Source organism: Chiloscyllium punctatum, chromosome 12, assembly GCF_047496795.1.
Source record: "Chiloscyllium punctatum isolate Juve2018m chromosome 12, sChiPun1.3, whole genome shotgun sequence".
Lineage (NCBI taxonomy): Eukaryota > Metazoa > Chordata > Chondrichthyes > Orectolobiformes > Hemiscylliidae > Chiloscyllium > Chiloscyllium punctatum.
In genome coordinates, this window is record NC_092750.1 from 110,215,821 (window position 1) to 110,241,852 (window position 26,032).

General features: G+C 59.5%; 1 long non-coding RNA gene across 1 annotated transcript in view; it reads right to left on the reverse strand.

The window, feature by feature from the left end:
- Window positions 1–26,032, reverse strand: part of LOC140483509 (uncharacterized) — a 113,018-nt gene that overhangs the window by 15,015 nt on the left and 71,971 nt on the right. The window contains exon 2 of the long non-coding RNA XR_011962001.1: window positions 6,455–6,670. This is a non-coding gene — a long non-coding RNA (uncharacterized lncRNA). The remainder of the gene's footprint in view (window positions 1–6,454; window positions 6,671–26,032) is intronic.

A 26,032-nucleotide genomic window follows, 5' to 3' on the forward strand; every position in this document is an offset into this window, starting at 1 on the left:
CATGAAATGACACCAGGCTGCTGATTACTGTCCAGCCTCTCCTCCCCAGTGACCGTGTCTGCAATCTGTCCCTCCTCCCCCTAACCACACAAGGCAAACCAAGCTCAGGGTCTTTGTGAAAATCAAGGCCGGAGTGTGTCAGCCTCCTGGAGATGGATGGGCATTTTAAAATTGAAGGGGGAGGTTGAGGTGACAGTAATATCACACACTGGGCTGAGGGGTGGCTGATGGAGTTTAGTTTGGATTAATGCGAGGTATTGGGTTTGGTCAATCAAACAACAGCAGGACCTATACAATTAAAAGCAGGGCCTTTGGCAGTGCTGTAGTACAGAAACCTAGGCTGTCAGGTTTAATTCTTTAAAATTTGCATCTCATATAGATAGTGTGGTTAAGAAGGTGTTTAACACACTTGTCTTCATAGGACAGACCTTTGAGTATCGGAATTGGGATGTCATGTTGTGATTGTACAGGACATTTGTGAGACCTCTTCTGGAATACTGTGTCCAGTCTGGTCACCCTGCCCAGTCATTCCATAGGCACACCACCCTCTGGGTGAAACAGCTGCCCCTTATGTCACTAATAAATGTTTCCCGTCTCACCTTTAGCCTATGTCCTCTAGTTTTGGACTCCCCGTACCCTTAGAAAATACCTTGACTATTCACTTTGATATTACTGACATTGATATTATTAAGCTGGAGAGGATTGAGAAGAGATTAACCTGGATGTTGCTGGGAAAGGAGGGTGTGAGCTATAAGGAGAGGCTGGATCGGCTGGGACTTTTTTCACTGAAGAATATGAGATTAAGCAGTAACTTTACAAGAGGTTTATAAAATAATGAGGGTTACAGAGAAGCTGAAGGACTGATGTCTTTTCCCTAGAGTTGGGGATTCAAAACTGAGGGATTTTTAAGGTGTGAGGAAAAAAGATTTACGAAAGTCATGAGAGGTAATTATGTTAGACAGACTCTGGCTTGTGTGTGGAATGAACTTCCAGAGGAAGTGGTGAAAGTAGGGACAGTTACAACGTTTAAAGGACATTTAGATCAGTCCATGGATAAGACATCAGTTTGGATGGTGCTGTGAGCAGCTGCCGTCTCCCCGCCCCCCCCCCCCGAGTGAATCCCTGTTGGTTTTCACCCTCTGCCAATGCCTGTGCAGTGGCGTGTGGAGGCCAGCAGAGGGTGGCATTGCATCACTTTAAGCACCACAGAGACTGCCAGACCTGCCCCACACAGATACACACAGATACACACACGGGGATGGTTAGGGCACGGCGTGAAGCTCATCTGGTAACTTAAATGAAACATAAAGAAATGCTCAATTCGCCTCGTAAACTGTTAAAATATGAGTGACAGAGAACTCCCAAATTCCACTGTTTAAATAAAATCATCAATTTATTTTTTCACTCTGAAAGTGAACATTTTACATCAACTATTCACAATTCTGGGACTCTCTTTCTCTTAACTGCTTATTACCCGACTCCAGCTCTACAGCAATATACTGTTTCTGGGTCTGCCATCCTCTCATATCACAGGAGCTTGTAAGCTCTCAGTTCAGAACAGCATTCCCTCTCTCTTACAGTTATAGTACACCCTTTCAACTTCACCACATTATACCCTGATGAATATCGATAAGTGGGACCTATCCGGATTTCTCTTGCTCTGTGGTTTGTCAATATTTCATTCGCTCCGTCTGGCGTGTGTCAGGACTGTTGTTGTTCCATTGACAGTATGTCATTATTAGACACTGTCCGTGGGAGTATATCAGTATTTCACTTGCTCACACTCGTGTATGTGGGGCAGGATTTCAGTTGTTTCATGGGGACTGTGACACTATAACAATCTCAATGTTTGTAGGTGGCACCGAACTTGGAAGAACTCTGAAGTCTATGGAGGTCATTGTGGAACTCTAACACGACAGTGACACGTTGGAGTAGTGTTCAAGTGTAAGGCAGGTGGGGATCAATGCAGAGCAGTTTGAGGTGATTCACTTTGGTAGGAATGACAATGAAAGACAGTTTAAAACAGGCCGTACAGTTATAAAGGGGGTGCAGGAGCAGAGGGCGCTGGGTGTATATGAGCACAGATTGTTGAAGATATCAGGACAAGTGGGGAGAGCAGTAACGATCACAGATTAGTTTCAGTATCTGAGCTGTTTCCAGGGGGAGGTGTAGGAGGTAGTCTCCGTGCTCCCTTCCTGGGAGGTGGTGACGATGTGTTGTGAGCCCACCCTCCTGCCCACCGAGACCAAGGGGATTCCATTTGTACCAGCTCGAGACAAAAGGGAGATGGCATCAGGGCCACGGCTTCTAAGTTGTGCCGAGGGGAATCGGAGCTGCCAGTGGGTTTAAAGTGAGAATTGCCCTTCACTGAACATTGCTCCTTACTCGGTCGGTGGGACGTGGATGTTTCAGAATCTCTGCACGAGGCGTCCCCATCCTCTCCGGCTCCTACCAGGGTCCTCCCCATGTGGCAGGGTGAGGAGGGGGGGAGGGAACGGATATCGGACACTCCACCACCCGGCTTGGCCCTTTCTGTCCTATTCCAGGCTGTTTCTCCTGCAATGGGAGAAAGGGAGGGAGGGTGGGAGTATGTGACCCTGCTGTTAGTGCTGGTATAGGTGGGGGGACATGGGGAGGGGTATGATAGAATCAGACCACAGTGTTGTTCCCATGCAGTGTTATTAACGTGAGGGGTAAAGTGGAGGGAGGAAGTGAGAGAGACGAAGAGGGAGAAGGAGAGGGAGAGAGAGAGAGAGAGCAGGAGAGAGGGAGAGAGAGAGAGAGAGAGACAGACAGACAGACAGACAGCAGGAGAGAGGGAGAGAGAGAAAGCGTGCGGCAGTGGGGAAGGTGCTATAACAGATATACAGTGAGTGTGAGGGAGCAGAGAGAATACAGTGACCCTTATCCTGACAGAGTGGGGAAGGTTATTGATGCTTGTCTTGTATTGCTGGACATTTCTTCAGACCCCAGATACTGCACTGAGCTGGGTGGGGAGCTCAGACCATGCTCGGTGGGTCTGGTGGTGTGTCCCCCTCTGGGAAGAAAATGATTCCCGTCTGTACTAGCCCATCCACCAGGCCCTCCGTGCCCCTGTCAACAAACCCTAGTGTAAATCACTTATCTGCCATACTCGGGGTAAACTGTATAGGGCAGCTCCAAACTGAGAAAGCTCAACTGTGTGCCCATTTGGGCTTTTAAACATGGCACTAGTGCCAGAGATCATGGAATATCCAGGGGCATCCGGACGATGGTGTGCACCTCCAGTCATGATGGGTGAGATCATCTGGTTGGTATTGAATGAGAGGGACACTATGGGGTGGTGTGGGTAATTAATGAGGTGAGTATGATAAGATAGCATAAGAAAACTAGCTCAGTCTGTTGCGGTTGATCCCTCTGTCCCAGTCAATTAAAATGGCACTGAGAGAAATTATTGTCAGAATCTGTCCAATGAATATTGGACTCTGTTGAAACCAGTCCCATTTACAAAGCTGGAGAACAAATGCTCATCCAAAACTCTCCATCATTTCACCTCACACCAATATCCCTTTTTCCCATCTTTCCTGGGAAGACAGGCTCATGTTACAGGATGTTATCGAAGTGTCCAGCTTTCAGTATTCTGCAACCTGGGACCACATCCTTCCATGACACTGTCTCTCAGTCTCCCCCTCTCTGTCTATACCCCAAACCCCTCCCATGTGATGATATTTAAACTGATTCCCCCGCTTGGTCTCTCTGGCAGTGATGTTCACACCCACAGCGCCCCCTTATCACGGCACAAAGGAGATTATGGAGCTGTAAATGGGTGGGAGCGGCACATCCTGTCACTTCCATCCCGGGCTGCAAGTTTCCCCACACTGGGCAGGGATCTAACACAGTGTTACTGAGGAATGCACTGGGGTGGGGTACACAGTCCTACATGCTGGGAGGGTAACTGCTCCTGGGTTACAGATCAATGCGCTGGGGTGGTGTACACAGTCCTACATGCTGGGAGGGTAACTGCTCCTGGGTTACAGATCAATGTATTGGGGTGGGGTACACAGTCCTACATGCTGGGAGGGTAACTGCTCCTGGGTTACAGATCAATGCACTGGGGTGGGGTACACAGTCCTACATGCTGGGAGGGTAACTGCTCCTGGGTTACTGATGAATGCACTGGGGTGGGGTACACAGCGCTACGTGCTGGGAGGGTAACTGCTCCTGGGTTACAGATCAATGCACTGGGGTGGGGTACACAGCGCTACGTGCTGGGAGGGTAAATGCTCCTGGGTTACAGATCAATGCACTGGGGTGGTGTACACAGTCCTACATGCTGGGAGGGTAACTGCTCCTGGGTTACAGATCAATGTACTGGGGTGGGGTACCCAGTCCTACATGCTGGGAGGGTAAATGCTCCTGGTTGACAGATCAATGCACTGGGGTGGGGTACACAGTCCTATATGCTGGGAGGATAACTGCTCCTGGGTTACAAATCGATGCACTGGGGTGGTTTACACAGTCCTACATACTGGGAGGGTAACTGCTTCTGGTTTACAGATGAATGTACTGGGGTGGGGTACACAGTCCTACATGCTGGGAGGGTAACTGCTCCTGGTTTACAGATCAATGCACTGGGTTGGGGTACACAGTCCTATATGCTGGGAGGGTAACTGCTCCTGGGTTACAGATCGATGCACTGGGGTGGTGTACACAGTCCGACATGCTGGGTGGGTAACTGCTCCTGAATTACAGATCAATGCACTGGGGTGGGCTACACAGCCCTCCATGCTGGGAGGGTAACTGCTCCTGGGTTACAGATCAATGCACTGGGGTGGGCTACACAGCCCTCCATGCTGGGAGGGTAACTGCTCCTGGGTGACAGATTAATTCCCGGGTGATCACTGCACAGATCGCTATCTAGTTGAGGTTTATAGATAATGCAATTATATGGATTCGGTAGCTCCTTCTGCTGGATGGATATTTGTTTCAGGTTCACACATTAGTGCCCTGCTGTGGTCTGCACAGCTCCCTGTGCTGCACAGATATCTAGTCCGGGTTTATAGATCAATGCACTGCTGTGGTCTGCACAGCTCCCTGTGCTGCACAGATATCTAGTCCGGGGTTATAGATCAATGCATTGCTGTGGTCTGCACAGCTCCCAGTGCGGAACAGATATATGGTCTGGGTTTATAGATCAATGCACTACTGTGGTCTGTGCAGTGTCCCACACTGGACAGATTGCTGGATTGTATTGTCCCAGTGTAATGGCTGAATCTGCACATTGCTTCACCCTGGCCAGATTGCTGGATTGTATTGAGCAGTGCAATGGATGAATCTGGACAGATTGCTGTGTTGTACTGAGCAGGACACTGGCCTGGTCTGTACAGTGTTCCACGGTGAACAGATATCTCCCCGGGGTTGATGGTGTCCGGGCTGGTTCTGGGAGGTGGATTGAGAATGTGGTATATCGAAATATCTCAGCTGATCTGGCGATGCCTTTAGTTCCCATTCCTGTGATTGGACCCTCCGTCTCTCACCCCATTAATGTTACAGTGTGTCCAGGCACAGGACATCATGTTGGTGGAGTGGGTAGGGGGGAAAGGTCATGGACAGGTCATGGGGTTCCCCGGAATGGTCTGTCCCCAACATTCTATAACTGACATTCCCAGAATTTTCTCTCCCTGACATTCTATAACTGACATTCCCTGGAACGTTCTGTCCCTGACATTCTATAACTGTCATTCCCCGGAACGTACTGTCCCCAACATTCTATAACTGTCATTCCCCGGAACGTTCTGTCCCTGACATTCTATAACTGACATTACCCGGAACGTTCTATCCCTGACATTGTTTGTGAACGGCTGGACGTCAGTGAATTGAACAAACGATAAGATCCCGAGGGAAGAGATCCCGTTCCAGGGAGAAGGAGACTCTGTTCCGAAGGACCCTCAGGCAGTTAAAGGGGTGAATACGTTTTCCCTGAGTTTACATTTCTCCGCGACACAGGATCGACCACAATTTAGACCAAAATACAGGAATTCCCAAACTCCGTTTGTCTTCAGGAAACTGGGAGAGAATCCTTCAGGACAGCAACGTTTCCACCCTCCGTATTAGGAACTGGGAAGGAGTGACCTGTGTCTGCTCTCGAGCGATCGAGTGTGTGGGAATGTTCTAGAAATCATCTGTCCTTATGGATGTGTCTCTGTGTGTTTGGGGAGGGAGGGTTTCTTGTGTTTTTTGTCATATTTTTGTCAGTAATTCCGACCTTCCCATTTGTTATTCCAGCTCCAATTATTAATACATCCCTGAATACAGGGACACATTTGAAAATCTCACTGAGTCCCTGATCAAACGGGTCCCTTTGCCTCCAGGCTGATGGATAATGGGTTTGTTTTCCTTCCTCACAGTTAACGTAGTGACCATCTACGTCCTGCTTTATAAAGATTGTGGATTGTCTCCATGTGTCAGACGTTACCTGGGGGCCATGGCAGCGGCGGATCTCCTGGTCATTATCCTCGACCTGATCCTGAGACACATTCCCATTGTTTATCGGGAACAGTTTTATTTCCTGATGTACTCCGTCCCCGTGTGTAATATCCACGCCGTCCTGCTTTATGCAGCCACTGACTGCTCTGTCTGGTTCACCGTCACTTTCACCTTTGATCGGTTTGTGGCCATTTGTTGCCGGAAGCTGAAAAGTAAATATTGCAGTGAGAAAACGGTGGCTGTGGTTCTGGGAGCAGTGACTGTGCTGAGCTGTTTAAAGAACATTTCCTGGTATTTTATGCTCGAGGCTCGGTATTGGCTGGTGAACGACCCCTGGTTTTGTGATGTAACATTCGCTGTTCAATCCTCCATTGTCTGGGTCACAATCGAGTTCCTCCACCACATTCTAACCCCGTGTGTCCCATTTCTCCTGATTCTGCTGCTCAATGTTCTCACCGTCAGACACATTTTAGTGACCAGCAGAGCCCGCAGGAGACTCCGCGCTCACACCAATGGGGACGCTCAGTCTGACACTGAAATGAGAAACCGAAAAAAATCCATAATTTTACTGTTTGTGATCTCGGCCAATTTCATCCTGTTATGGTCAACGTTAATGCTGTTTTCTATATGGAACCGGATGTTGTCGATTGGGTATCAGTCTGTGTATCTCCATCCCTTTGTGCGGGAATTGGGCTTCATGCTGCAGCTCCTCAGTTGCTGCACAAACACCGCGATTTATGCCGTGACCCAGACTAAGTTCAGGCAGCAGCTGAAGAATGTGCTGAAATATCCCTTCACCCAAATCCATCCATCCATCAAATTCCCTCATTAATCAATCCATCCGGGATTTTCTCATTTCAGTTCAGTGTTTCAGCGATGGAGCAGCCTGTCGCTATGGTAACAGACTGAGGGTAGCGCTGGTTTGTCCATCCTTATCCCCCAGGGGGGTTACAGGGAAACATTTCAATGTTTCTCACAACTCAGGGGCCAGTGAGAAAAGGCACCATCCCACTGACTGTATCCATCACTTCCATTTGTAACCAATAAAAATGTTGATTAAAGCGTGCCGAGCAGCAGAGTGACCGATGTTGTTGTGTGTCTTTGTGTTGGAGAAGCTGAGCTGGAGAGAGACAGACTCAGCCCCAAGTCCTGGGCCTCAGGGAAGGGGAGGGCACCGCGCCCTGAGCTCAGGCGCTGGGTTTAACTCCCTCTGTACCCCCCCTCCAACCTGGACTCCCCATTTCCTCTCCCCTACCCTTTCTCCTCATTGCTCTCCCTCTCTATCTCTGCATACTCTTTCCTTCTCATCACCTCTCCTTTTCACTCTCACTCATTCCCCCGTCTCTATCACACCACACCCCCAACCCCGGTTTCTCCACCTGCCTCCCCTCTTCCCTCTCTCCCTCCCTGAGAGAGAGAGAGAGAGAGAGAGGAGATAGGGATGGAGTTAAGAGAGGGAACGAGAGAGGGGCAAACAGAGGGGGCAAGACAGGGAGGGAGATGGCAGCAAGAGAAAGAGAGAGAGACAGAGGCGAGAATGAGAGAGAGAGGGAGGAGAGAAAGGGAGATGAGTGATTCGAGAGAATGTGAAAGAGCAGGGAGACACAGGGTGGGGGGGACGAGAGACAGGGGGGTGAGAGAGAGGGGCAAGAGAGAGAGAGGAGGTGGGCGAGAGAGAGAGGGGGACGGACTAAAGGGGTGGGAGAAACGGGGGGTGCGAGAGAGAGGAGAGCCGATAGAGGGGAGGCCGAGAGAGGGGGGGGTGAGAGAGAGGAGGCAAGAGAGACAGGGGTTCGAGGAGGGGGGGCGAGAGAGAGGGGGCGAGAGAGAGGGGGGCGAGAGAGACAGAGGGGTGAGAGAGAGAGGGGGGCGATGAGAGACTGGAGGTGATGAAAGAGACTGGGGACAAGAGAGAGACCGGGGCGACAAGAGAAACCAGGGCCGTGAGAGACCGGGGGTGGGGGTGGGGGCGAGAGAGACCGAGGGTGAGAGAGAGGGGGTGACGAGAGAGAGAGGCAGTGAGAGAGAGAGAGGCGGTGAGAGAGAGAGGGGTGCAAGGGGGGGTGCGAAAGAAAAGGGGCCGCGAGAGGGGGGGCAAGAGAGGGAGGGGGTGCGAGAGAGAGAGGGGGCCGACTGAGTGAGGGGGGGCGAGACAGAGGGGGACGAGAGAGAGATTGGGGGCGACGAGAGAAACCGGGGACATGTGAGACCGGGGGCGAGACAGACCGGGGGTGACGAGAGAAACCAGGAACATGAGAGACTAGGGGGGTGAGAGCAACCAGGGGTGAGACGGAGGGGGTGATGAGAGACTGGAGGTGACGAGAGAGACCAGGGGTGATGAGAGAGAGAAGGGGGTGAGAGAGACCGGGGCTGGCGAGAGACGCAGTGGGGGGGGGGGGGCGAGAGCGCGAGGGGGGTGGGGTGAGACAGACGCGGGGGGGGGGAGGTGAGAGAGACGGGGGCGAGAGAGAGACCGGGGGCGAGAGAGAGACAGGGTGTGATAGAGACCGGGGGCAAGTGAGACAGGAGCCGACGAGACAGACCAGGGGCAAGACAGACCGGGGTGAGAGAGATCGGGGACGAGAGAAACCTGGGGCAACGAGAAACTGGGCGCGACGAGAGAGAACGGGGCAGAGAGAGAGAGACCGGGGGAAACAAGAGAGACCAGGGGGCAAGAGAGACCAGGGGGCAAGAGAGACCAGGGGGCAAGAGAGACCAGGGGCGAGAGAGAGACCGGGGGCGAGAGAGAGACCGGGGGCGAGAGAGAGACCGGGGGTGAGAGAGAGACCGGGGGAGGGCGAGAGAGAGGGGTTGACGTGAGAGACCGGGGGCAAGAGAGACTGGAGGCAAGTGAGACTGGGCGTGAATGAGACCAGGAATGACGAGAGACTGGTGGAGAGAGAGACCGGGGGTGATGAGGGATACCGGGGTTGACGAGAGAGATCGGGGGGTGAGAGAGACTGAGGGGGGCGAGAGAGACCGGGGGGTGAGAGAAACCGGGGCGATAGACCGAGGGGAGAGAGAGACGAGGGGGGATGAGTGACCGAGGGCGAGAGAGACCGGGCGTCGAGAGAGACCGGGGGGAGGCGAGCGAGAACAGAGGCAAGAGAGAGATGGGGGGGGGGTGCAACGAGAGGCCAGGGAGGGTGAGAGAGATCGGGGTGAGTGACGCAGGGGGGCGAGAGAGACCACGGGGCAATGAGAGAGACTGGGGCGAGAGGAACCGAAGGGTGAGAGAGAGACCGGGTGCAAGATAGAACAGAGGCAAGAGAGACTGGGGGTGGGGGGGGGGGTGCGGTGAGAGAGATGGTGGTGGGGGGAGGGTGAGAGAGTCCGGGGGCGAGAGAGAACAGGGGCGAGAGAGACCGGGGTGGAGGGGGGTGATAGAGACGGTAGGGGGGAGGGTGAGAGAGTCCGGGGTCAAGAGAGACCAGGGTCGAGAGAGAACAGGGACAAGAGAGACCCAGGGGGTGAGAGAGATCGAGGGGAGAGAGAGATCCGGAGAGATGAGAAACCAGATGTGAGAGAGACCGGGGCGATGAGAGATCGGGGAGAGTTAGAGACCAGGGGGTGAGAGAGACTGGGGAGAGTTAGAGACCAGGGGGTGAGAGAGAGACTGGGGAGAGTTAGAGACGAGGGGCGAGAGAGACCGGGGAGAGTTAGAGACCGGGGGGTGAGAGAGACCGGGGAGAGTTAGAGACCGAGGGGTGAGAGAGACTGGGGAGAGTTAGAGACGAGGGGCGAGAGAGACTAGGGAGAGTTAGAGACCGGGGGCGAGAGAGAGACTGGGGAGAGTTAGAGACCGGGGGGGTGAGAGAGACTGGGGAGAGTTAGAGACGAGGGGCGAGAGAGACTGGGGAGAGTTAGAGACCGGGGGGTGAGAGAGACCGGGGAGAGTTAGAGACCGGGGGCGACAGAGACCGGGGAAAGTTAGAGACCAGGGGGCGAGAGAGATTGGAGAGAGTTAGAGACCAGGGGGTGAGAGAGACCGGGGAGAGTTAGAGACGAGGGGGTGAGAGAGATTGGGGAGAGTTAGAGACCGGGGGGTGAGAGAGACTGGGGAGAGTTAGAGACCGGGGGGTGAGAGAGACCGGGGAGAGTTAGAGACCAGGGGGTGAGAGAGATTGGGGAGAGTTAGAGACCGGGGGGTGAGAGAGACTGGGGAGAGTTAGAGACCGGGGGGTGAGAGAGACTGGGGAGAGTTAGAGACCAGGGGGTGAGAGAGATTGGGGAGAGTTAGAGACCGGGGGCGACAGAGACCGGGGAGAGTTAGAGACCAGGGGGTGAGAGAGATTGGGGAGAGTTAGTGACCAGGGGGTGAGAGAGACCGGGGAGAGTTAGAGACCGGGGAGTGAGAAAGACCGGGGAGAGTTAGAGACAGGGGGTGAGAGAGATTGGGGAGAGTTAGAGACCGGGGGCAAGAGAGACCGGGGAGAGTTAGAGACCAGGGGGTGAGAGAGACTGGGGAGAGTTAGAGACTGGGGGTGAGAGAGACCGGGGAGAGTTAGAGACCGGGGGGTGAGAGAGACCGGGGGCGTGAGAGACCGGGGAGAGTTAGAGACAGGGGGTGAGAGAGACTGGGGAGAGGTAGAGACCGAGGGGTGAGAGAGATTGGGGAGAGTTAGAGACCGGGGGGTGAGAGAGATTGGGGAGAGTTAGAGACCGGGGGGTGAGAGAGATTGGGGAGAGTTAGAGACCGGGGGCGAGAGAGACTGGGGAGAGTTAGAGACCGGGGGGTGAGAGAGATTGGGGAGAGTTAGAGACCGGGGGCGAGAGAGACCGGGGAGAGTTAGAGACTGAGGGCGAGAGAGACCGGGGAGAATTAGAGACAGGGGGCGAGAGAGACTGGGGAGAGTTAGAGACAGGGGGCGAGAGAGACCGGGGAGAGTTAGAGACCGGGGGAGAGAGAGACTGGGGAGAGTTAGAGACAGGGGGCGAGAGAGACTGGGGAGAGTTAGAGACCGGGGGGTGAGAGAGACCGGGGAGAGTTAGAGACAGGGGGGTGAGAGAGACCAGGGAGAGTTAGAGACCGGGGGGCGAGAGAGACCGGGGAGAGTTAGAGACCAGGGGAGAGAGAGACCGGGGAGAGTTAGAGACCGGGGGGTGAGAGAGACCGGGGAGAGTTAGAGACTGAGGGCGAGAGAGACCGGGGAGAGTTAGAGACCGGAGGGTGAGAGAGAGACCGGGGAGAGTTAGAGACCAGGGGGTGAGAGAGACCGGGGAGAGTTAGAGACCGGAGGGTGAGAGAGAGACCGGGGAGAGTTAGAGACCAGGGGGTGAGAGAGACCGGGGAGAGTTAGAGACCAGGGGGTGAGAGAGACTGCGGAGAGTTAGAGACCGAGGGGTGAGAGAGATTGGGGAGAGTTAGAGACCGGGGGGTGAGAGAGACTGCGGAGAGTTAGAGACGGGGTGGTGTGAGAGACTGGGGAGAGTAAGAGACCGGAGGGGAGAGAGAGACCGGGGAGAGTTAGAGACTGAGGGCGAGAGAGACTGCGGAGAGTTAGAGACCAGGGGGTGAGAGAGACTGGGGAGAGTCAGAGACTGAGGGCGAGAGAGACTGCGGAGAGTTAGAGACCAAGGGGTGAGAGAGACTGGGGAGAGTCAGAGACTGAGGGCGAGAGAGACCGGGGAGAGTTAGAGACCAGGGGGTGAGAGAGACTGCGGAGAGTTAGAGACCAGGGGGTGAGAGAGACTGGGGAGAGTTAGAGACCGGGGGGTGAGAGAGACCGGGGAGAGTTAGAGACCGGGGGGTGAGAGAGACTGGGGAGAGTTAGAGACCGGGGGGTGAGAGAGACCGGGGAGAGTCAGAGACCGGGGGTGAGAGAGACTGGGGAGAGTCAGAGACCAGGGGGTGAGAGAGACTGCGGAGAGTTAGAGACTGGGGGCGAGAGAGACCGGGGAGAGTTAGAGACGGGGTGGTGAGAGAGACTGGGGAGAGTCAGAGACCGGGGGTGAGAGAGACCGGGGAGAGTCAGAGACCGGGGGTGAGAGAGACCGGGGAGAGTTAGAGACCAGGGGGTGAGAGAGACCGGGGAGAGTCAGAGACCGGGGGGTGAGAGAGACCGGGGAGAGTTAGAGACAGGGGGTGTGAGAGACCGGGGGCGTGAGAGACCGGGGGTGTGAGAGACAGGGGGTGTGAGAGACCGGGGGGTGTGAGAGACCGGGAGTGAGAGAGAGACCGGGGGTGTGAGAGACCTAGGGTGTGAGAGACCGGGGGTGTGAGAGACAGGGGGTGTGAGAGACCTAGGGTGTGAGAGACCGGGGGTGTGAGAGACAGGGGGCGTGAGAGACCGGGGGCGTGAGAGACCGGGGGTGTGAGAGACCGGGGGTGTGAGAGAGACCGGGGGCGTGAGAGACCGGTGGTGTGAGAGACCGGGGGTGTGAGAGACCGGGGGTGTGAGAGAGACCGGGGGCGTGAGAGACCGTTGGTGTGAGAGACCGGGGGCGAGAGAGAGACCGGGGGTGTGAGAGACCGGGGGTGTGAGAGAGAGTGGGGGTGGGAGAGACCGGGGGTGTGAGAGACCGGGGGTGTGAGAGACCGGGTGTGTGAGAGACCGGGGGCGAGAGAGAGACCGGGGGTGTGAGAGACCGTTGGTGTGAGACACCGGGGGTGTGAGAGACTGGGGGCGAGAGAGAGACCGGGGGTGTGAGAGACCGGGGGTGTGAGAGACCGGGTGTGTGAGAGACCGGGGGTGTGAGAGACCGGGGGTGTGAGAGACCGGGTGTGTGAGAGACCGGTGGTGTGAGAGACCGGGGGTGTGAGAGACCGGGGGTGTGAGAGAGGGGGGGTGAGAGAGACCGGGGGTGTGAGAGACCGGGGGCGAGAGAGAGACCGGTGGTGTGAGAGACCGGGGGTGTGAGAGACCGGGGGCGTGAGAGACCGGGGGCGTGAGAGACAGGGGGCGAGAGAGACCGGGGGTGAGAGAGACCGGGGGCGAGAGCGACCGGGGGCGTGAGAGACCGGGGGCGTGAGAGACCGGGGGTGTGAGAGACCGGGGGTGAGAGAGACCGGGGGGTGTGAGAGACCGGGAGTGAGAGAGAGACCGGGGGTGTGAGAGACCGGGGGTGTGAGAGACCGGGGGCGAGAGCGACCGGGGGCGTGAGAGACCGGGGGCGTGAGAGACCGGGGGTGTGAGAGACCGGGGATGTGAGAGAGACCGGGGGTGTGAGAGATCGGGGGTGAGAGAGACCGGGGGCGAGAGAGACCAAGGGCGTGAGAGACAGGGGGCGAGAGAGACCGGTGGTGTGAGAGACCGGGGGTGTGAGAGACCGGGGGCGTGAAAGACCGGGGGCGTGAGAGACCGGGGGTGAGAGAGACCGGGGGTGTGAGAGACCGGGGGTGTGAGAGACCGGGGGTGTGAGAGACCGGGGGTGTGAGAGACTGGGGGTGTGAGAGACAGGGGGTGAGAGATACCGGGGGTGAGAGAGACAGGGGGTGTGAGAGACCGGGGGCGTGAGAGACTGGGGGTGTGAGAGACAGGGGGTGAGAGAGACCGGGGGTGAGAGAGACAGGGGGTGTGAGAGACCGGGTGTGTGAGAGACAGGGGGTGTGAGAGACCGGGGGCGTGAGAGACCGGGGGTGTGAGAGACCGGGGGTGAGAGAGACCGGGGGCGAGAGAGACCAAGGGCGTGAGAGACAGGGGGCGAGAGAGACCGGTGGTGTGAGAGACCGGGGGTGTGAGAGACCGGGGGCGTGAGAGACCGGGGGCGTGTGAGACCGGGGGCGAGAGAGACCGGGGGTGTGAGAGACCGGGGGTGTGAGAGACAGGGGGTGAGAGATACCGGGGGTGAGAGAGACCGGGGGTGAGAGAGACAGGGGGTGTGAGAGACCGGGTGTGTGAGAGACAGGGGGTGTGAGAGACCGGGGGCGTGAGAGACCGGGGGTGTGAGAGACCGGGGGTGTGAGAGACCGGGGGTGTGAGAGACTGGGGGTGTGAGAGACAGGGGGTGAGAGAGACCGGGGGTGAGAGAGACAGGGGGTGTGAGAGACCGGGGGCGAGAGAGACCGGGGGTGTGAGAGACAGGGGGTGTGAGAGACCGGGGGTGTGAGAGACAGGGGGTGTGAGAGACAGAGGGTGTGAGAGACCGGGGGTGAGAGAGACCGGGGGTGAGAGAGACCGGGGGTGTGAGAGACCGGGGGCGAGAGAGACCGGGGGTGTGAGAGACCGGGGGTGAGAGAGACCGGGGGTGAGAGAGACCGGGGTGTGAGAGACCGGGGGTGTGAGAGACCGGGGGCGAGAGAGACCGGGGGCAAGAGAGACCGGGGGTGTGAGAGACCGGGGGTGTGAGAGACCGGGGTGGTGGGGATGAGAGAGAGTGGGGGTGGGAGAGACTGGGGGTGACAAGACAGACTGGGGGTGATGAGAGAGGCTGGGGGTGGAGAGAAAGACCGGGTCGAGAGATACCGGGGGAGAGAGACCGGGGTTGACGAGATCTGGGTGCCTGAGAGACCGGGGACAAGAGAGAGACCAGGGGTGATGAGAGAAGGGTTGACAAGAGAGACTGTTGGTGACAAGATAGACCGGGAGCGAGAGTGAGAGTGAGACCGTGGTGAGAAGGAGACTGGGGGCGAGAGAGATTGGGGAGAGTTAGTGACCAGGGGGTGAGAGAGACCGGGGAGAGTTAGAGACCGGGGAGTGAGAAAGACCGGGGAGAGTTAGAGACAGGGGGTGTGAGAGACCGGGGAGAGTTAGAGACCAGGGGGTGAGAGAGATTGGGGAGAGTTAGAGACCGGGGGCAAGAGAGACCGGGGAGAGTTAGAGACCAGGGGGTGAGAGAGACTGGGGAGAGTTAGAGACCGGGGGGTGAGAGAGATTGGGGAGAGTTAGAGACCGGGGGCGAGAGAGACCGGGGAGAGTTAGAGACTGAGGGCGAGAGAGACCGGGGAGAGTTAGAGACTGAGGGCGAGAGAGACCGGGGAGAGTTAGAGACGGGGGGCGAGAGAGACCGGGGAGAGTTAGAGACCGGGGGGTGAGAGAGACCGGGAAGAGTTAGAGACCAGGGGGTGAGAGAGACTGGGGAGAGTTAGAGACCGGGGGGTGAGAGAGACCAGGGAGAGTTAGAGACCGGGGGGCGAGAGAGACCGGGGAGAGTTAGAGACCAGGGGAGAGAGAGACCGGGGAGAGTTAGAGACCGGGGAGTGAGAGAGACCGGGGAGAGTTAGAGACTGAGGGCGAGAGAGACCGGGGAGAGTTAGAGACCGGAGGGTGAGAGAGAGACCGGGGAGAGTTAGAGACCAGGGGGTGAGAGAGACCGGGGAGAGTCAGAGACCGGGGGGTGAGAGAGACCGGGGAGAGTTAGAGACCGGGGGGTGAGAGAGACCGGGAAGAGTTAGAGACCGGGGGGTGAGAGAGACTGGGGAGAGTTCGAGACCAGGGGGTGAGAGAGACTGGGGAGAGTTAGAGACCGGGGGGTGAGAGAGACCGGGGAGAGTTAGAGACCGGGGGGTGAGAGAGACCGGGAAGAGTTAGAGACCGGGGGGTGAGAGAGACTGGGGAGAGTTAGAGACCGGGGGGTGAGAGAGACCAGGGAGAGTTAGAGACCGGGGGGTGAGAGAGACCGGGGAGAGTTAGAGACCGGGGGGTGAGAGAGACTGGGGAGAGTTAGAGACCGGGGGGTGAGAGAGACTGGGGAGAGTTAGAGACCGGGGGGTGAGAGAGACTGGGGAGAGTTAGAGACCGGGGGGTGAGAGAGACTGGGGAGAGTTAGAGACCGGGGGGTGAGAGAGACCAGGGAGAGTTAGAGACCGGGGGGTGAGAGAGACCGGGGAGAGTTAGAGACCAGGGGAGAGAGAGACCGGGGAGAGTTAGAGACCGGGGGGTGAGAGAGACCGGGGAGAGTTAGAGACTGAGGGCGAGAGAGACCGGGGAGAGTTAGAGACCGGAGGGTGAGAGAGAGACCGGGGAGAGTTAGAGACCAGGGGGTGAGAGAGACCGGGGAGAGTTAGAGACCGGAGGGTGAGAGAGAGACCGGGGAGAGTTAGAGACCAGGGGGTGAGAGAGACTGGGGAGAGTTAGAGACCAGGGGGTGAGAGAGACTGCGGAGAGTTAGAGACGGGGTGGTGTGAGAGACTGGGGAGAGTAAGAGACCGGAGGGGAGAGAGAGACCGGGGAGAGTTAGAGACTGAGGGCGAGAGAGACTGCGGAGAGTTAGAGACCAAGGGGTGAGAGAGACTGGGGAGAGTCAGAGACTGAGGGCGAGAGAGACCGGGGAGAGTTAGAGACCAGGGGGTGAGAGAGACTGCGGAGAGTTAGAGACCAGGGGGTGAGAGAGACTGGGGAGAGTCAGAGACCAGGGGGTGAGAGAGACTGCGGAGAGTTAGAGACTGGGGGCGAGAGAGACCGGGGAGAGTTAGAGACGGGGTGGTGAGAGAGACTGGGGAGAGTCAGAGACCGGGGGTGAGAGAGACCGGGGAGAGTCAGAGACCGGGGGTGAGAGAGACCGGGGAGAGTTAGAGACCAGGGGGTGAGAGAGACCGGGGAGAGTCAGAGACCGGGGGGTGAGAGAGACCGGGGAGAGTTAGAGACAGGGGGTGTGAGAGACCGGGGGCGTGAGAGACCGGGGGTGTGAGAGACAGGGGGTGTGAGAGACCGGGGGGTGTGAGAGACCGGGAGTGAGAGAGAGACCGGGGGTGTGAGAGACCTAGGGTGTGAGAGACCGGGGGTGTGAGAGACAGGGGGTGTGAGAGACCTAGGGTGTGAGAGACCGGGGGTGTGAGAGACAGGGGGCGTGAGAGACCGGGGGCGTGAGAGACCGGGGGTGTGAGAGACCGGGGGTGTGAGAGAGACCGGGGGCGTGAGAGACCGGTGGTGTGAGAGACCGGGGGTGTGAGAGACCGGGGGTGTGAGAGAGACCGGGGGCGTGAGAGACCGTTGGTGTGAGAGACCGGGGGCGAGAGAGAGACCGGGGGTGTGAGAGACCGGGGGTGTGAGAGAGAGTGGGGGTGGGAGAGACCGGGGGTGTGAGAGACCGGGGGTGTGAGAGACCGGGTGTGTGAGAGACCGGGGGCAAGAGAGAGACCGGGGGTGTGAGAGACCGTTGGTGTGAGACACCGGGGGTGTGAGAGACTGGGGGCGAGAGAGAGACCGGGGGTGTGAGAGACCGGGGGTGTGAGAGACCGGGTGTGTGAGAGACCGGTGGTGTGAGAGACCGGGGGTGTGAGAGACCGGGGGTGTGAGAGAGGGGGGGTGAGAGAGACCGGGGGTGTGAGAGACCGGGGGCGAGAGAGAGACCGGTGGTGTGAGAGACCGGGGGTGTGAGACACCGGGGGCGTGAGAGACCGGGGGCGTGAGAGACCGGGGACGTGAGAGACCGGGGGCGAGAGAGACCGGGCGTGTGAGAGACCGGGGGTGTGAGAGACAGGGGGTGAGAGATACCGGGGGTGAGAGAGACCGGGGGCGAGAGAGACCGGGGGCGTGAGAGACCGGGGGCGTGAGAGACCGGGGGTGTGAGAGACCGGGGGTGAGAGAGACCGGGGGGTGTGAGAGACCGGGAGTGAGAGAGAGACCGGGGGTGTGAGAGACCGGGGGTGTGAGAGACCGGGGGCGAGAGCGACCGGGGGCGTGAGAGACCGGGGGCGTGAGAGACCGGGGGTGTGAGAGACCGGGGGTGTGAGAGAGACCGGGGGTGTGAGAGATCGGGGGTGAGAGAGACCGGGGGCGAGAGAGACCAAGGGCGTGAGAGACAGGGGGCGAGAGAGACCGGTGGTGTGAGAGACCGGGGGTGTGAGAGACCGGGGGCGTGAAAGACCGGGGGCGTGAGAGACCGGGGGCGAGAGAGACCGGGGGTGTGAGAGACCGGGGGTGTGAGAGACCGGGGGTGTGAGAGACCGGGGGTGTGAGAGACTGGGGGTGTGAGAGACAGGGGGTGAGAGATACCGGGGGTGAGAGAGACAGGGGGTGTGAGAGACCGGGGGCGTGAGAGACTGGGGGTGTGAGAGACAGGGGGTGAGAGAGACCGGGGGTGAGAGAGACAGGGGGTGTGAGAGACCGGGTGTGTGAGAGACAGGGGGTGTGAGAGACCGGGGGCGTGAGAGACCGGGGGTGTGAGAGACCGGGGGTGAGAGAGACCGGGGGCGAGAGAGACCAAGGGCGTGAGAGACAGGGGGCGAGAGAGACCGGTGGTGTGAGAGACCGGGGGTGTGAGAGACCGGGGGCGTGAGAGACCGGGGGCGTGAGAGACCGGGGGCGAGAGAGACCGGGGGTGTGAGAGACCGGGGGTGTGAGAGACAGGGGGTGAGAGATACCGGGGGTGAGAGAGACCGGGGGTGAGAGAGACAGGGGGTGTGAGAGACCGGGTGTGTGAGAGACAGGGGGTGTGAGAGACCGGGGGCGTGAGAGACCGGGGGTGTGAGAGACCGGGGGTGTGAGAGACCGGGGGTGTGAGAGACTGGGGGTGTGAGAGACAGGGGGTGAGAGAGACCGGGGGTGAGAGAGACAGGGGTTGTGAGAGACCGGGGGCGAGAGAGACCGGGGGTGTGAGAGACAGGGGGTGTGAGAGACCGGGGGTGTGAGAGACAGGGGGTGTGAGAGACAGAGGGTGTGAGAGACCGGGGGTGAGAGAGACCGGGGGTGAGAGAGACCGGGGGTGTGAGAGACCGGGGGCGAGAGAGACCGGGGGTGTGAGAGACCGGGGGTGAGAGAGACCGGGGGTGAGAGAGACCGGGGTGTGAGAGACCGGGGGTGTGAGAGACCGGGGGTGTGAGAGACCGGGGGTGTGAGAGACCGGGGTGTGAGAGACCGGGGGTGTGAGAGACCGGGGGCGAGAGAGACCGGGGGCAAGAGAGACCGGGGGTGTGAGAGACCGGGGGTGTGAGAGACCGGGGTGGTGGGGATGAGAGAGAGTGGGGGTGGGAGAGACTGGGGGTGACAAGACAGACTGGGGGTGATGAGAGAGGCTGGGGGTGGAGAGAAAGACCGGGTCGAGAGATACCGGGGGAGAGAGACCGGGGTTGACGAGATCTGGGTGCCTGAGAGACCGGGGACAAGAGAGAGACCAGGGGTGATGAGAGAAGGGTTGACAAGAGAGACTGTTGGTGACAAGATAGACCGGGAGCGAGAGTGAGAGTGAGACCGTGGTGAGAAGGAGACTGGGGGCGAGAGAGATTGGGGAGAGTTAGTGACCAGGGGGTGAGAGAGACCGGGGAGAGTTAGAGACCGGGGAGTGAGAAAGACCGGGGAGAGTAAGAGACAGGGGGTGTGAGAGACCGGGGAGAGTTAGAGACCAGGGGGTGAGAGAGATTGGGGAGAGTTAGAGACCAGGGGGTGAGAGAGACTGGGGAGAGTTAGAGACCGGGGGGTGAGAGAGATTGGGGAGAGTTAGAGACCGGGGGCGAGAGAGACCGGGGAGAGTTAGAGACTGAGGGCGAGAGAGACCGGGGAGAGTTAGAGACTGAGGGCGAGAGAGACCGGGGAGAGTTAGAGACGGGGGGCGAGAGAGACCGGGGAGAGTTAGAGACCGGGGGGTGAGAGAGACCGGGAAGAGTTAGAGACCAGGGGGTGAGAGAGACTGGGGAGAGTTAGAGACCGGGGGGTGAGAGAGACCAGGGAGAGTTAGAGACCGGGGGGCGAGAGAGACCGGGGAGAGTTAGAGACCAGGGGAGAGAGAGACCAGGGAGAGTTAGAGACCAGGGAGTGAGAGAGACCGGGGAGAGTTAGAGACTGAGGGCGAGAGAGACCGGGGAGAGTTAGAGACCGGAGGGTGAGAGAGAGACCGGGGAGAGTTAGAGACCAGGGGGTGAGAGAGACCGGGGAGAGTCAGAGACCGGGGGGTGAGAGAGACCGGGGAGAGTTAGAGACCGGGGGGTGAGAGAGACCGGGAAGAGTTAGAGACCGGGGGGTGAGAGAGACTGGGGAGAGTTCGAGACCAGGGGGTGAGAGAGACTGGGGAGAGTTAGAGACCGGGGGGTGAGAGAGACCGGGGAGAGTTAGAGACCGGGGGGTGAGAGAGACCGGGAAGAGTTAGAGACCGGGGGGTGAGAGAGACTGGGGAGAGTTAGAGACCGGGGGGTGAGAGAGACCAGGGAGAGTTAGAGACCGGGGGGTGAGAGAGACCGGGGAGAGTTAGAGACCGGGGGGTGAGAGAGACTGGGGAGAGTTAGAGACCGGGGGGTGAGAGAGACTGGGGAGAGTTAGAGACCGGGGTTGAGAGAGACTGGGGAGAGTTAGAGACCGGGGGGTGAGAGAGACTGGGGAGAGTTAGAGACCGGGGGGTGAGAGAGACCAGGGAGAGTTAGAGACCGGGGGGTGAGAGAGACCGGGGAGAGTTAGAGACCAGGGGAGAGAGAGACCGGGGAGAGTTAGAGACCGGGGGGTGAGAGAGACCGGGGAGAGTTAGAGACTGAGGGCGAGAGAGACCGGGGAGAGTTAGAGACCGGAGGGTGAGAGAGAGACCGGGGAGAGTTAGAGACCAGGGGGTGAGAGAGACCGGGGAGAGTTAGAGACCGGAGGGTGAGAGAGAGACCGGGGAGAGTTAGAGACCAGGGGGTGAGAGAGACTGGGGAGAGTTAGAGACCAGGGGGTGAGAGAGACTGCGGAGAGTTAGAGACCGAGGGGTGAGAGAGATTGGGGAGAGTTAGAGACCGGGGGGTGAGAGAGACTGCGGAGAGTTAGAGACGGGGTATGTGAGAGACTGGGGAGAGTTAGAGACCGGAGGGGAGAGAGAGACTGGGGAGAGTTAGAGACCAGGGGGTGAGAGAGACCGGGGAGAGTCAGAGACCGGGGGGTGAGAGAGACCGGGGAGAGTTAGAGACAGGGGGTGTGAGAGACCGGGGGCGTGAGAGACCGGGGGTGTGAGAGACAGGGGGTGTGAGAGACCGGGGGGTGTGAGAGACCGGGGGTGTGAGAGACCGGGGGTGTGAGAGAGACCGGGGGCGTGAGAGACCGGGGGTGTGAGAGACCGGGGGCGAGAGAGACCGGGGGTGAGAGAGACAGGGGGTGTGAGAGACTGGGTGTGTGAGAGACAGGGGGTGTGAGAGACTGGGGGCGAGAGAGACCGGGGGTGTGAGAGAGACCGGGGGCGTGAGAGACCGTTGGTGTGAGAGACCGGGGGCGAGAGAGAGACCGGGGGTGTGAGAGACCGGGGGTGTGAGAGACCGGGTGTGTGAGAGACCGGGGGCGAGAGAGAGACCGGGGGTGTGAGAGACCGTTGGTGTGAGAGACCGGGGGTGTGAGAGACTGGGGGCGAGAGAGAGACCGGGGGTGTGAGAGACCGGGGGTGTGAGAGACCGGGTGTGTGAGAGACCGGTGGTGTGAGAGACCGGGGGTGTGAGAGACCGGGGGTGTGAGAGACCGGGGGCGAGAGAGAGACCGGTGGTGTGAGAGACCGGGGGTGTGAGAGACCGGGGGTGTGAGAGAGGGGGGGTGAGAGAGACCGGGGGTGTGAGAGACCGGGGGTGTGAGAGAGGGGGGGTGAGAGAGACCGGGGGTGTGAGAGACCGGGGGCGAGAGAGAGACCGGTGGTGTGAGAGACCGGGGGTGTGAGAGACCGGGGGCGAGAGAGAGACCGGGGGCGTGAGAGACCGGGGGTGAGAGAGACCGGGGGTGTGAGAGACCGGGGCGAGAGAGAGACCGGTGGTGTGAGAGACCGGGGGTGTGAGAGACCGGGGGCGTGAGAGACCGGGGGCGTGAGAGACCGGGGACGTGAGAGACCAAGGGCGTGAGAGACCGGGGGTGTGAGAGACCGGGGGTGTGAGAGACCGGGGGCGAGAGAGACCGGGGGCGAGAGATACCGGGGGTGAGAGAGACCGGGGGTGTGAGAGACCGGGGGCGTGAGAGACCGGGGGTGTGAGAGACAGGGGGTGTGAGAGACCTGGGGGTGTGAGAGACCGGGAGTGAGAGAGAGACAGGGGGTGAGAGAGACCGGGGGTGAGAGAGACCGGGGGTGTGAGAGAGACCGGGGGCGTGAGAGACAGGGGGCGTGAGAGACCGGGGGCGTGAGAGACCGGGGGTGTGAGAGACTGGGGGCGAGAGAGACCGGGGGTGTGAGAGAGACCGGGGGCGTGAGAGACCGTTGGTGTGAGAGACCGGGGGCGAGAGAGAGACCGGGGGTGTGAGAGACCGGGGGTGTGAGAGACCGGGGGTGAGAGAGACCGGGGGTGAGAGAGACCGGGGTGTGAGAGACCGGGGGTGTGAGAGAGAGTGGGGGTGGGAGAGACCGGGGACGTGAGAGACCAAGGGCGTGAGAGACCGGGGGTGTGAGAGACAGGGGGTGTGAGAGACCGGGGGTGTGAGAGACCGGGGGCGAGAGAGAGACCGGGGGTGTGAGAGACCGGGGGCGAGAGAGAGACCGGGGGTGTGAGAGACCGTTGGTGTGAGAGACCGGGGGCGAGAGAGACCGGGGGTGTGAGAGACCGGGGGTGTGAGAGACCGGGGGTGTGAGAGACCGGGGTGGTGGGGATGAGAGAGAGTGGGGGTGGGAGAGACTGGGGGTGACAAGACAGACTGGGGGTGATGAGAGAGGCTGGGGGTGGAGAGAAAGACCGGGTCGAGAGATACCGGGGGAGAGAGACCGGGGTTGACGAGATCTGGGTGCCTGAGAGACCGGGGACAAGAGAGAGACCAGGGGTGATGAGAGAAGGGTTGACAAGAGAGACTGTTGGTGACAAGATAGACCGGGAGCGAGAGTGAGAGTGAGACCGTGGTGAGAAGGAGACTGGGGGCGAGAGAGAGGGGGTGACAAGACAGACCGGGTACAAGAGAGACTGGGGTTGAAGAGAGACTGGGGGCAACGAGAGACCGGGGGCAACGAGAGAGATCAGGGGCAAGAGAGACTGGGGCGATGAGAGACCGGGGGCAACAAAAAAGACCGGGGGGCAAGAGAGACCGGGGGAAATGAGAGAGCGGGGGCAATGAGAGACAGGGAGCGAGAGAGAGACTGGGGGACGAGAGAGAGACCAGGGGCGAGAAAGAGAGAGTCCCAGGGCAGCAAGAGAGACCGGGTGCGAGAGAGACCAGGGGCAAGAGTGAGACCGGTGGGGTGTGATGAGAGAGAGGGACCGGGGGCACGAGAGAGAGAGAGTCAAGGGGTGAGAGTGACTGGGGCGAGAGAGGGGTTCACAAGAGAGACCGGGGCGATGAGATAAACCGGGTGCGAGAGAGAGACTGTGGCAAGAGAGAGAGAGACCGGGGCGATAAAGACCAGGAATGATAGAGACCGGGGGTGAGAGAGCGACCGGGGGGGGGGGGGGTGGGGTGGGGGAAGAGACCAATGGCGAGAGAGAGGGGTTCACGAGAGAGACTGGGGCAACAAGACAGAACGGGGGCAAGAGAGAGACTGTAGCGAGAGAGAGAGAGAGACTCGGGGCGATAGAGACCCGTGGCAAGAGAGAGACCGGGGGCAAGAGGAACCGGGGCGAGAGAGATCAGGTGTGACCAGAGCCCGGGTGCAATGACAGACCGAGAGCGATGAGAGACGGGGTTGAGAGACCAGTGGCAATGAGAGACAGGGAGTGAGAGAGACCAGGGGTGAGACAGAGACCGGGGGAGATAAGAGAGACCAGGGATGAAGAGAGAGACTGGGTCGAGAGAGAGGGGTTAATGAGAGAGACTGGGGGCGAAGAGAGACCGGGGGCCAGAGAGAAACCGGGGGCGAGAGAGAGACCAGGAGGGTGAGAGAGAGACCAAGGGCGTGAGAGAGAGAACAGGGAGTGCGAGGTAGACTGGGGGCGATAGAGACCGGGGGCGAGAAAGAGACTGAGGGTGAGAGAGAAACCGGGGGCAAAGGGGACCGCGGGTGAGAGAGAGGGGTTCACAAGAGAGACCGCGGTGACAAGTCAGACCGGGTGCGGGAGTGAGAGACTGGGGAGGCAAGAGAGAGACCAGGGACGATCAAGATCAGGGACGAGAGAGACCCGGGGAGATAAGAGAAACCGGGGATGATGAGAGAGACTGGGGGCGAGAGAGAGGGGGGTTGACGAGAGAGACCAGGGGCGAGAGACAGAGACAGGGCAAAGAAAGACCGGGGGCAGCGAGAGAGACCGGGGGCAAGACAGACCGGAGATGAGACAGACCGGGGGGCGAGAGAGAGACCGCGGGTGAGAGAGAGCGGGGGCGAGAGAGAGGGGTCCACAAGAGAGACTGGGGCAACAAGACAGACAGGGGACAAGGGAGAGACCGTGGCGAGAGAGAGAGAGACCGGGGGGCGATAGAGACCAGTGGCAAGAGAGAGACCGGCGGTGGGGGGGGGTGGGGTGCGAGAGAGAGACTGGGGCAGATAAGAGAGACGGGGGTGATGCGAGAGACCGGGGGCGAGAGAGAGAGAGACAGAGGGGGGGGGTGAGAGAGAGAGAGACAGGGGGGCGAGAGAGAGAGAGAGAGAGAAGGGGAGGGGAAGCAAGAGAGGGACCGGGGGAGATTAGAGAGACCGGGGGTGACGAGAGACCAGGGGGCGACAAGAGAGACTGGGGGGGTGAGAGAGACTGGGGGGGGCCGAGCGAGACCGGGGAAGCGAGAGAGACCGGGGGCGAGAGAGACTGGGGGGGTGAGAGAGACCCGGGGGTGACAAGAGACCGGGGGTGAGAGAGACTGGGGGCGAGAGAGAGAAACCGGGGGCGAGAGAGAGAGACCAGGGGCAAGAGACTGGGGCAGGCAAGAGAGACCAGGGGAGGCGAGAGAGACCGGGGGTGGGGGGGGGCAAAAGATACTGGGGGCAAGAGAGATTGGGGTGGAGAGAGACCCGGGGGTGACGAGAGACCAGGGACAACGAGAGAGACCGGGGGCGAGAGAGACAGGGGACGAGAGTGAGACCGGGGGCGAGAAAGACACCGGGGGCGAGAAAGAGAGATCGGGGGTGAAGTGAGACCGGGGGCGAGAGAGAGGGGTTGTCAAGAGAGACCGGGACGACAAGACAGACTGGGGGTGAGAGAGAGAGACGGGGGTGGCGGCGAGAGAGAGAGAGATGGGGAGAGGTGCGAGAGAGAGACAGAGGGGCAAGAGAGAGACCGGGGGTAAGAGAAAGACCAGGGGCGGCGAGAGAGACCGGGGGCAAGAAAGACCGGGTTGAGAGACTGTGTGTGACGAGAGAGCGGGTCGATGAGAGACTGAGGGCGATGAGACACCAGGGGGTGAGAGGTGACAGAGACCAAGGATGAGAGAGACCGGCGGTGAGAGAGACTGAGGGGGACAGAGAGCGGGGGCGAGAGAGAGGGTGACAGAGAGCGGGGGACGAGAGAGATCAAGGGAGAAGGGAGACAGGAGGCAAGACATCGGGGGTGACAAGAGACCGGGGGCAAAAAGAGAGACTTGGGGCAAGAGAGACCGGGAGTGAGAGAGACCGGGGGCGAGAGGGACCGGGGGCGAGAGGGACCGGGGTAGGGGGATGGGGGTGTGAGACAGACCGGAGCGACAAGAGACCATAGGCAAAGAGAGAGAACTGGGGCGAGAGAGACCGGGGGCGACGAGGGAGACCAGTGAGGAGAGAAACAGGGGGTGACAAGAGATCGGGGGCAACGAGAGAGAACGGGGTCGAGAGAGACCGGGGGTGACGAGAGACGGGGGTGACGGGAGATACCGTGGGCGAGAGACCCGGAGCAAGGGACTGGGGATGATGAGAAACCGGGGCCGATTAGAGA